At 49.0% G+C, this 12,167-nt stretch overlaps 1 protein-coding gene across 1 annotated transcript in view; it reads left to right on the top strand.

Moving 5' to 3' along the window:
* Positions 1–2,433: 2,433 nt before the first annotated feature.
* Positions 2,434–12,167, top strand: part of THRA (thyroid hormone receptor alpha) — a 117,080-nt gene continuing 107,346 nt past the window's right edge. Inside the window, exon 1 of the mRNA XM_083408740.1 lies at positions 2,434–2,904. The gene's annotated coding sequence lies outside the window, so the exon portion shown is untranslated. The remainder of the gene's footprint in view (positions 2,905–12,167) is intronic.

The following is a 12,167-nucleotide window of genomic DNA, read 5'->3' as shown; positions in this document are numbered from 1 at the left end:
AGAGACCAACTAAGTTTGTTATTGGTATGAAAGCTCATACCAATAACAAACGGAGTTGGTCTCTAAGGTGCTACTGGAAGGATTTTTTTTATTTTGTTTCGACTATGGCAAACCAACATGGCTACCTACCTGTAATAATAAATCCATCCTCCTTCTTAATCCTCTTGAATTCTGCTTCCAGAATAATGGTGTCTAAATGGGCTTTATTCTGTTCCAGAACCCATTATGAATGCTATGGTTCAATCTTAGAACAAATGAAAAAAGACTAAAAGCAGCCAAACTGTGTTTCCTTGACCTCCCCACTGAATAACTAGCACCGGTCCTAAATTTGATGGAAGAAGAAACCTATAGAGCTGCCTTCTACTAACTGGGCATATATTTACATTACCGCTTACTCTGCAGCCAGGGCGTTTTCACTTTTTTTTTTAAATTTTTATTAAAGGTTTTATGATGCTACAAAACAAACTAAAACGGGGGAAAGTAAATCTTTCAACTCTTTCACCATGACGTTAGCCACAGTCCATATTGATCCTGTAGTTTCTGGACTGCTAATGCTTTGACTTTCCTTTCTCAAACCAGCTTCAATCCAATTTGAAAGCTGGATGTGGAGCAAGTGGTAATGTGAACACTTGAGATCGCTGCTGTGCATTAACAGGTGAGAGTGGACATGCGCAGACTGACAGCTTCCTGAATAGGAGTTCCGGGGGAGGGGATGCTGCAGGGCAGTCATGTGCCTCGAGTGCAGACACCCTTGCCTCCTTTCTGAAGTAAGCAACACGGTGCAAATGTAGCTTGAAACACAGTGTGGGTATGGGGCGGGGGGGGGCGGGGGATGACCTTGCTGCATGTGAACATATCTGACTGATCAGACTGTTTGTTCCTCTAGCCCCGTAATGTCTTGTCTCCTCCACTCTTGACTGGTAGTGGCTCTCAGGCAAAGAGAAATGTCTTCCCCCGTTACCTGCAATTTGATTATTTTGATGGGGGATGCAAGGGATTAAAACTTGCACCTGTGCTCCAGTGGAGAGTGGTCCTTTTAGGTCAGTTATGGCCAAACTTAGCCCTCCAGCTGTTTTGGGACTACAATTCCCATCATCCCTGACCACTGGTCCCGTCAGCTAGGGATGATGGGAGTTGTAGTCCAAAAACAGCTGGGGGGCTAAGTTTGGCCATCACTGTTTTAGGCGAATGGGGCAGGACCATTTTCACCAACCTCTTAACTAGCCACCACCTCCCATACCTTATTACTTACAATTGGGTGGCCCTAGCTGTCAACACCCTCCTCCTTAGGGAACCTCCATACTTGGCTTAATGTGGATTGTGAAGCCACACTTTCTCCTCCTTAAATCCGAAGACTCCCTTCGAAACCAATGTAGCTATTCCAAGCATAGGGAATCTCCGGATTTAGGGAGGATAAAGTGTGGGTAGTTGGAGGGGATCACCACATGGATGAGAGAGAACTGAAGGAGGTACCGAGGGGGTTGACAATCTACATTAAGCCAAGGAATGGGCAGGGCCTTGGACCTGGGTGAGTCCATTGAACTCAGCAGCAAGGATGATAGGGACAAAACAAGCTGGCTCCACTCCCTGTCATTGGTCTTGGGCCTCCCTATCTCCCACCCTACCAGTCGCAATGGGCACCAAACACCACAGATGTGTTCTACTGCAGAGACATGGTTTCTCAATTAAAGAGTAGGATAGCTGTTAGTTGTGTAGTGGCATAAAATAAGAATAATAATAAAGTCCCAGTCTTTCCTTATTTATTGTGTCTATCCTGAATTTCTTCCATGACATTCAAGGCAGCATAGAGGACAGCCACGTGGTTTAGCTTCAGCAAGATGACCCAAAAAACCATAATGTGCCTTTCAGACCACACCCTGGGGCTTTTTCCCAAGAACGGGAGTACCAACTTTCCCTACCCTCCAACAGGTATGTCAAAATCAGCGTGCAGCCCGAGCAATGATTGATGGGAAGGCTTCATCGGTTGGGTTCCAGTCTGTTGAACAGACCGTAAAACTTTCGAGGGAGAACACTGAAAGCTTCAACACCTTGGCACCTTTGTTTATTTATTTATAACCCCGGCAGCAACTCTCCGAGCATTCCCTTTGGAGTTATGCCCCGCGGAACTCAAGAGGGAATCACTTTCTCATCAAGCCCACGCAGAACCCGGCTTTACAAGCCTGTGGAAAAAGCTCGAGCAGAGATGCTGCGAGAAGCCGGCGGCTTGTCCGCTTGGGAAGGGCCGGCGCGTCTTTCCGCACAGCGCAGGGCAACGCTGTCGGGGCGCGCGGGCCGGCGAGAACTTGGCGCCGGGAGGAGTTGGGCGCTCTCTCTCCAAGAACCCACCTCCGGCCGCGCAAGATCCGCCGCGCAGGGTCCGCCGCCGCCGCGCGCCCTGGCGCACTCGCCCTCGGCCTGCAGGGTGCAGGCGTTAGCCAAGGCGGCGGCGGCGGCGGCGGCGGCTGTGGGGAGGAGGAGGAGGAGAGGAGGAGGAGGAGGAGGAGGAGCCAGGCCGGCCTCCTTCCCTTCGGCTCTCGAGTCCATTTCCCCAGCTCGAGTGACACAAACACACCAGGCGAGCGCCGCCGCTGCCCAAGCCAGGATCTTACAAACCCCTCTCCGCCGCCGCCGTCCCTGCCGCCGCCTTCGCCTTCCCCGCTCCGGGCCCGTCTTCTCGCAGGCGCGCCGAGCACCCGAGCCGATCCCCTCCCCGGGGGCTGCACCGAAAGAAGCGCGCGGGGAAACTCCAGCTTGCAAGCAAGGCGAGGGGAAGGGGAGGGGGGCACGACGCCAGCTTCCTGCTTGCAAAGAAGGGGGGCGGGGGGAGAGAGAGAAGAAGAAGACGAAGAAGAAGACGAGGAGAAGCGGCGGCGGCAGCAGCAGCAGCAGCAGCAGCAACCCGAGGTAGGTTACAGGGGGCCGAGAGGAGGAGAAGGGGATGGCGCGTTTCCGAGGATCCTCTTTGGGGAGGGGTGGTGGTGGTTTCCTTCCTTCCTTCGCGTTCCTGAACCCCAATATGTCTTCCGTTCCCGGCCCCCCACCCTCTCCCAGCTGTCTCCACCCTGCGCTCCCCGTCCCATCGCAGCTGTTCCTGTCACTGCCAACGTTGCAAATCTAAAGGAGATCGGGCAGGGGTGGTGGGAAAAAGGTGGAACAGCCCCCGCCCCACTTTCCATATAGGGATTTTTTTTTGGTCTCTGGAATCTTGTGGAGCGCAATGTTTTCTCGTCTCTCTTCCACCCCCCCCCCCTTCTCGTTTAATCTCATCACTTACTCTTCTCCACCCCGCATCTTCTCTCCTCCCCCATCGGGTTTGGCACTATATATATATATATATATGCGTGCCATATATGTGTGTGCATGTGTGGCACGCACATACAGACACATATATATACTGTCTTTTCCCCAGCAATGGAGAGGAGAGTGCTTTTAAGGAGAGAGGGAAGAAAAAGGGACACACACACACACTTCCTTTAACATTTTTTTGCTGGTTTGTTTACTACCCTCATCAAGAGCTTTGTGCCAACTTGGGGTTTGCAGTAATTTTTCCCATGCAGAAATAAGAGGTTGGAATTGGAGTGATTCCCCGCAAAAGCGAAAATCACTATAATGTACCCCAGTAATCAAGATTATGCGTTCTGCAACTTAACTAGGAGATAAAGCAGCTATTTGGGTTGGATTGATATATATATATCTTTTTTTTTTTTCTTGTGTGAATCCAGTACCTGGCACTATTGGTGCCTCGGATTCTAATCCCGAGTAGGTTTATGTTTTTCTTATTTCATTTTACTTGTTATATTTAACTCTTTTTTAAAAAATGGTTTGCAAAGGCCACAGCTAGGAAAGTAGTTTTGACATTCACTTTGGGGTGGAGGAGTTTGGAGAGGGGATGGCGTTTTATTTTCTATTGGTGTTTAAAGGGGGGCAAATATGGGTAAATATTTTCTTAAAAAATAAGGACGTTTGGCATGTGGCTGGCCGATCACAAGTCTGGGGGGGCTGTAGGGGGGACTGCGTAGTGTTTGTTTCACATTGGCAGCAGGGCCCATTTTCTGGTTGAGCTGGATTTAACTTTGCATGTTGCAGTCCTTCTTGCCCCCCCTCCCCCCAAAAAATATGGGAGGGGAAGGGTCGGAGGGGTGAGTGATGAGTTCCCCCTCTTGGCTTGATCAGAGAGAGGGGGGAAGAAGGGGGTTACTTTGGGTTGAAAGGGACCCATGCAGCAGGGAGCCTGTCCTTGAAGGAAGGGGGGTCCTGAGGGTCGACGCTGATCCTCAGTTCTGTGGTCCTGGTGACAGCTGTCCATGATGGGACATGACTAGGGGGGGGGGCGGGTTTAATCCTTGCTGCTAATGCATCCTGGTTCTTAAAAATCAAAAGCCTTGAGATGTGTGTCTGCAAAAGCTTCTCACCCCCAGCTCTCTGTGACATATTTTATTTAAATGTGAAAATGGAGACAGCGGTGGTGGCAGTGTGTGCCGGGTGCAGGATAGCTCCGATATGCTGCTGTGGCCTGGAATTGTGCCCCTGTTTTTATGTCCATGGCAGCCCAGACAGCATGCAAGTTTTTGCACGCATCTGGCCCGAGGGGGGAACTGCAAACGCTGCCTGCTGCCTCCGCCACTGCTGCTGTGCAAGGAGGTGCTGCTGTGCTCTGCCCCTCCCTCTTCTCAGACTTGGACTTGCTGTTTGTATATGTATGTATATTTAATTGCAGCAAAAGCTCCCCACTTCCACACATTTTGCTTGCTGGTGCCTGTTAAGGTGGGGTGCAGGACGCAAAGGAAGGGGGAGGAAGAGGGGCCTGCCCTTTGACACGAGGCTGTCCCTAGAAGGCTGTCCCTTACTGTGGGTCAACAAGAGGTGACAGGGTCAAGCCAGGCACATTTCAGCCCCTTTCCCCTGAAAATGTGGGGTGCAGGGGGGGGTTGGGGGGGGAGAGGAGGGGGCAGGTGTGCTGAATGCAAAAGGTGGCTTGGTTAGGTGGAGAGTTCAGTCTGCCTCTCAGGTCGGACCTTGTTTCTTTCTGCATGGGTCCAGTGCTCTCTGTCTGGGTGTGTGCATGTGCGACCCACTCCACTCCCTCTGGACCCGTGTCCCTCTCTTCTTTCACTAGCCTTTGGCTCCCACTCTGACCCCCATGTAGGGATCTCCCTATGCCCGCCTTTAGCTGCCTTGCCCTGCCATATCACCATGCAATATTAATTGTCACATTACCTCCCTTCGGATAGCGAGATGACTTTTGCTCTGTGTATGGGGAGCGGGGAGGGTGGTATCAAAGTCACCTTTTACTGCGGGGGGTGGGGAGGCGCAACTGTGCCTTTTCTTTCTTTAAAGAAAGAAATTCTATAGCTAGTAGGCTTTGAAGGAAGTTACAAGTGTTGGTTGCATGTTGGTAGTGGGTAAAAGGGCAAAGGTCGTGACCTGGAGAGCAACTTCAGCCTTGCCCATCCTAAAGGAGCTTATGCGGCCTGTAAGCAATGGAGGGGTGAGCGCAGGCCAGGCAATGTGACTTGTCCAAAGTCGGAGGTCAAAGCTGAGAATCCAACCCATAAATCCTTTATTTTCCTGCGAGAGCAGAGTTTTGTCAACATCGCAAGGAGCTTAGGGCAGACTTGGGGCGTTTTCCTCCGTCAGTACACAGAAAGTCCTTCACTGTCGTCGTCCCGTCCTGTGTCTCCCCCATCCCCGCATTCCCTACCCTTATAAAACGTTACAGTAAATATTTTAAAATTTGAAATGTCCCTCTTTGCCTTTGTATATCACAATGGCACCATTTGTGCATTTAAAAGACTCAAGAGGAAGTTGTAAGGGTCTTTTGGTAACACATGTGAAAACACCCCTGCTGGATTTGAAGTGTGTGTGTGTGTGTGTGTGTGTGTGTGTGTTACACATGCCCCCCTCCCCCCCACACACATATGGGGGACCTGTAAATTCCCTTATTCCCAGGCAACTGGGGCTTGGCAAAAGCATCAGAATGTATTGTCCCGGCTGTTGGCTAAGGAAAGGAGAGAGAGGACACTGCTTTTCAAGTATCCTTTCAGTTTCTCAAGAGAGAGAGAGAGAGAGAGAGAGAGAGAGAGGTGCTGTGCTGTCCAGCTTTGGAAGCCCTTCCGTCCCAGTTCCAGAGGCGTGGAAGAAGCAAACTGTGATTACTCTACAGTGGTAGGAAATACACTTTGTGTGTGCTCAGATATGCTGTCCTTTGCATCAGATAACAGGTTCCTGGCTCTGGTGACTTGTATTTGTAGATGGAACATTTTTGGTTGGTACTGGAATGCAAGTAAGGGGCGCTTGTCCTGAAGGTGGGGCTGTGTGTGTGTGTGTGAGAGAGAGAGAGAGAGAGAGAGAGAGAGAGAATATATCTGATAGGGCGAATGGGTGCTCTGCTCTGCTCTGGCTGTGCCCAGGCAATGTTTCGTAGGAGCCCAGAGGTGCCACTGTGGGGAATCATCTGCAGTGGGCAGCTCAAGGGCAGCATTCTGGTTGCAAGCCTGAACTGCCTGTACGATATGTGGGTGGTTGTGCTTTTGTTGGAAGCTTCCTGACAACAACCAAACAGGTTTCCCTACCTGTAAACATTATTAGCTATGTAAATAATTATTAGCAGACGGGTGCCCACACTCGCGTGGTACACCTCGGACTTGGTGGCAGCACCGTTAGCCAATGCTGTGTGCCGTGGCTTCCGGCTGGTGAATGCTACAATGCTGGTTTGACCTTTGGTTGGGATGACTCTGGGGGATACCCTTCCCCTGGGACCATTGCTGATTCTCCATTCCGTATTGACAAGTTGCTGCTGCCATTGCAGAGAACAGAGCAGACTGCAGGGTGAAATGCTGGGTTTGCTTACCCACTCGAGCATTTGCTTCTAGGGTTAATCTTCCATCGTTCATTTCCCTTCTTGCTCAGAGACGTCCCAGGCCAGTCTGTTTACCGTCACAGATTACTGGATTATTTTTCATTGTAAACATTTCTTTACGTTAACGTGATTGCATGCACCCCCCCCAAACCCAACACTTGCATATATTGGAGGTGCTTATGTGTATCTTCCTTTTAGAGGTGTGCACTGGTGTCTGGTCTGCGCATTGTACGGGTTTGCTGCGCAAGGGTGTGTATGGACTCGGTTGCGGTGTGTGCCCAAGCTTCTTGCTTGCTGTATATGCAGGAAGTATAATATTTGCACGTGCCTTGTAGGAATACAGTACCTATATACATTTGCTCACAAGTGTGCAATTATACATACAGTTAGCACTCAGCTTGCATGACCACCCAAGCAGTTGTGGGGGATATACCTATGCGGAGGCTTGGCCAATAGATAATACCTTGCTTGGAGCCACTTGGTGAGTTTCATGGTCGGGTAAGGGTGTTGCATCTGTCCCTGGTGCATTTGACACAGTAGTCTTTCCATTGCACCACACTGGTTCTTGTGTAGCAACAGCAGCAAAGGCTGACCTTTTACACAGTATGGCTGTCTGAGTTTCACTGCTGCAGTGGAGGAGGCCCTGGAAGTGCTCAGCCAGCATTAGTGGCACTATGCTCTGGTGCCAGAAACCAAGGACACATGGTCTCTTAGCAGGAAACCCAGGCATGGCAGACTCTGCTCAAAGATTTAGAGATCTTGGGTCCCAGGAACGGGCAGAACACTGCCAGAGAAATAGCCACTCTTTGCAAACTTTCAACAAAGTTAAATGCCCACTAATAAAACAATTTCCAACAGTGTTTTGCTGTGCCTAGAAACATGTTATTGGGAGCTGGAAAAGCTGTGCCTTAAAAAAAAAGTCCATATGCACATTGGTTTTCCGAGCTGCGGACTAAAAAGCTGACATTTCCAAGGGCATTCAGAAAACCCCAGAGTGCAGAAACTGTGAGTTGTGTGTTTTCGTAACCACGGTGTGTAGCGGCTGTGTTTGGTAGGGGAGGTTGATGCCAAGAAGGTTATAAAATAAGAGGTGCTGGAGCTCAGACCTAGGTGGGAACCATCTATAGTATTTAATCCCAGAAGTTGTGGCGATTCAGTAATGAGGGAAACACTCTGCACATGCCCATAGGCATTCTTTCCCTTACTATGTTCCAGGTGAATGTTGGTATTCAAATCTAGAGGTTTTGTGCTACAGCAGCGAGATCTGAGGGTTTGTTTCTTTCTCACTGCCACTGGTGTTGGTGGTGGAGTGCGTTGTTATAATAATACGCTGAAAGATGTAATGCTCTGTCTAAATTGTAAGTGCGACGTGCGTATTTATCTCGGTAATCCTTACAACAAACTTGTCAAGAAGACCGGTGGTGGTATTAGGCTGAGACGCAGTGGCATGCTTAGGACAATCTAGCGAGCAGTTTGTGACAGAAGCGAGATCCTCCGATAACGTGACAACAGCTTATTAATGCCCTCTCTGCCAAAAGTTTCGCGTGGGGAATCAGAACTCCCTGGTTAGATGCTGCAATTTCTCCTTTTGGCCCATATTTGCACCGTCGCTTTTCCTCTGCTTCTGGCAGGTAGCAGCGGCTGAACGCTGCACGCCCATAAGCCACCCCTTTGGTGAAAAGCAGCTCTCGGTCCCTGCAAGGCGTCAGGGAAGGGCAAACCCTGCTGGAAGGAAGCCACCCGAGAAGCTGGTCTGGGGAGAACTTGTTGATCAGACGCGAGCCAAGCAGACTCGCCCCTCCCCTGTTGCTGTGGCCTAGCACGTCTTCAGGCAGTTCGCCGTCAAGTTACAGTACAGTATAGGCCACCCTGGCCGGGTCTTCTGAGGCACGCAGGTCTGCCGCCGCTTGGCCAGGCCGCTGCTTTTCCTCTTTCCAAATTCCCTCTTGCTTCCCGAAGGGAGATGTGGAAGTGGAGCAGAGTTCACCACGCCTGGCAGGAGCAGGTGGAGTTGCTGTGTGAGGGTGGCGGTGGGCGGAGGGGATGTCAGCTGAAATCCACGTGGAGAGTCTCTTCCCCTGACAGTTTTGATATAAATGGTTGATTCAAAGGGGCGGGGTGGGGAAGATGGGGAGAAAACAGGCCCAGCTCCACTGGGCAGAAATGCTGTTTCTGAGGCCACTGCAGAGGCCTCCTCTGATTGAGGCCTTAAAGATTCCCTCAAATATCTCCCTAGGAAAGGGTCAAAAATGGCATAGCCATGAAAAAAGTAGAAAAGGAGCCGGGGTGGGGTGGGTAGTGACGTTTTGGCTGAATATTGTCACTGTTACCTGCATTCCATCATTTATCCTTCCTCTTGGTTTTAATGTATCTCCTTGGAGTTTTGTTGTCCGCTTGTTCGCTTCCAAGTTGCTATTGGATGCCTTGGGCAAGACAAAGCAGCTAAAAAGGTAAAAAGGTAAAGGACCCCTGACAGTTAAGTCCAGTCAAAGGCGGCTATGGGGTTGCGGCGCTCATCTCGCTTTCAGGCCGAGGGAGCCGGTGTTTGTCCACAGACAGTTTTCCGGGTCATGTGGCCAGCAGGACTAAACAGCTTCTGGCACAACGGAAGATGGTGACGGAAGCCAGAGCGCACGGAAACACTATTTACCTTCCCGCTGCAGCAGTACCTGTTTATCTACTTGCACTGGCATGCTTTCAAACTGCTAGGTTGGCAGCAGCTGGGATAGAGCAATGAGAGCTCCCCCCGTCGCAGGGGTTCGAACCGTCGAGCTTCCGATCGGCAAGCCCAAGAGGTTCAGTGGTTTAGACCACAGCGCCACCCGCAAATTTAATTAATTAATAATAATGATCATTTGATCACCTTTGAGGACTTTGCCTCCTGCTACAGCCAGGGATAGTTTTGCGGACATACAAATTGGTCCTGAGGGGCTTTGGCCTGGGCACTGGTGTTGTAGCTGTTTCTAAATGTACTGGGAAATCTGGACAGGTGGGAGATTTGATAGGTGAGTGGTTGTTGCATTGGAATTTTATTTTTGTTGAGTTTTATTATTGCCATAAAAAAATTGTTCTTTGAATTGCATATTGAAAAGAGGAAAACTGCACACTGAACATCTCCCCTTGCACCGGCATTTTTTGTTAATGCTCAGCCTTTGGCCTTGAAGATACGGCTTTGTCCAAGTCAGGTTACCTGGAATTTAGAGAGGGGACAGTTGCCTTCTTTCTGTCCTTGGCCGCTCGGTTGACTTGTTTGAATCTGCATGGAGGTTCCTCCCAGGCCACTGCCACAAATGCCTCTTCTGTAGTGCCTCTGCTCTCTTTTTGCACATGGGGATTTCAGCCTTGTGGATTAATGAGCAGATGCAGTGGTGGCGGCGAAAAATTATCGTGATTAGAGTACATTGCAATTTTTTACAACAGCAACAACAAACACTTCTCATCTTTCCAGTAATGGCGCTGTGTTTAAAATGAAATGAAGATGGTAAGGTATGGAAAGCTAACATATGCTTCAGTGTTAGTATGGGGATACTGCTAGGAGTTTGAAAAATATTCAGACGCAGTTATCAGAATGCTGTCGAAAGCATTAAGGGGCAGTACTTAGTTGTTGGAAACAGAGGTGACCAGGCTTGGACCTGCGTTGGGAGCCTGCCGGCTGCCTTAGATTTAAGACTGCTTCCTTAATTCCAGATGCGATGGAATTTGCTCAATAAAGAGGGGAAATTAGTCTGTGCATGCTCAGAGGTTCATTATCCTGTATATCAGGGATGGGCAACTGTGGTCCTTCAGATGTTACTGGAGTCCAGCTGAAAGATTAAAACAAAATCCTTAGAAACAGCCCATAAGGAGAAGGAACTCTAAACAGCCCAGTGTGAACTGAGCATGCTCCGTGGCTGTGGAATACAGTCCTTTTGCTGATGGTGAGGAGTGGAAGCCTTGATCTGTGGCGGAGAGGTGTGCAGTAGAATGAAATGGAGTAGTGTATCCTGAGATGTGCAATGGGAGTACTATATCCTGAAAGAGTGGTTGTGACCCTGAAGAGGAGCACTCCACACTGCAATGCTTTGTTGAAGATTACATTTAGAACAGAACATTGTTTTGTTATCTTTGTCTTTTAATGAATGAGGCGGGACCATCAAGAGGTGGCTAACGGAGAAGGGGACTTCAAGGCCAACGAAACCTGAACATTTATTTCTTGTTTCTATTTACATTTCCCTCGTCTCGTGGTTTCTATCGAGACACATTTATTGTGAGGTGCAAAAGGAGCCATAGTTGACTTTCTATGCTAAATGCGTGTTGGGGAAGGGCTATAGCAAGTTGCATGGTTTCTCTCTCTTGCCCATCCTAATATTTTGCGTCTGCGCTGGTCTCTAGCCTAGTCTCTAGTTGGTACGATAAAGCCTTATGGATCCCCACCCAGAACAATTCCGCTGAGCACCTAGTTTTGATTTTTTTAAAACACTTTTTAAATAACTTGGGGGGAAGGCGGGAAGAGACTGTGCTAAGACACCTTTGAAATTCCAATGTTTCTGCACAGTTTCTTAAACTAGAAGATGCTGCCTAGGAACCCTTGAGGTCTGTGATGGAAGAAAAGTGATAAATATATAAGAAAAAATGAAATAGTGCTATAATAGTGCTGATGCAAAAGGAAACACAAACACACACACACACACACACACACACACACACAGTTAAAATCAGTGTTCAGATTTTCTAAAATGCTTGTCAGAGTAGGTGCTATTCTGAATATATTTTAATAATTTTAAATATATATAGAAAAGGTGCAAATTAAAAGATTGTTTTGAAAGGGGGGCTGAACTGGCACTGGTGGGCAAACGAAGTGTGCGCCAGTGAAGTTGTGCCAGATTCTAAAGGTGTGTCAATAGATGCACCCACTGGGTAGGTTGCTGCACTGGTCAAAGCCACAGCTGAAAGAGCAGCACCAAGCTGGGACCTGCACTACTATTGCAACCTTTTTTTTTTTTTTTTGAGGGTGGCAGCGGGGGGAGGACAGATTTTGTGAAGTTGCAAATAAGACAGAAGAACCTTACAGGGTTGGGGAAAGCAAACTGATATGATATCATGCCGGTGCCCTGTAAAAAGTGAGTGGACAAAGGATAGCTGTCCCACAGTAGATTCCTAGCACTCTTTTATTCCTATTTTACAGAGAAGGGGCTGGGAGACGGTGAGCTGTCCTAGGCTACAGCACTATGAAGGCATTGCTAAACAAGGCCCTAGACTTTTATACAAGGCCTTTCAGATATGAATCCAGGTCTCTGTTCAGTTATATGGCTTTGATGGTTAAAGTGGT

The sequence above is a fragment of the Podarcis tiliguerta genome, assembly GCF_965153285.1.
Source record: "Podarcis tiliguerta genome assembly, chromosome: 13".
Classification (NCBI taxonomy): Eukaryota; Metazoa; Chordata; class Lepidosauria; order Squamata; family Lacertidae; genus Podarcis; species Podarcis tiliguerta.
Note: the sequence above shows the minus strand (reverse complement) of the source record. Positions and strands in the feature narration are given on the sequence as shown.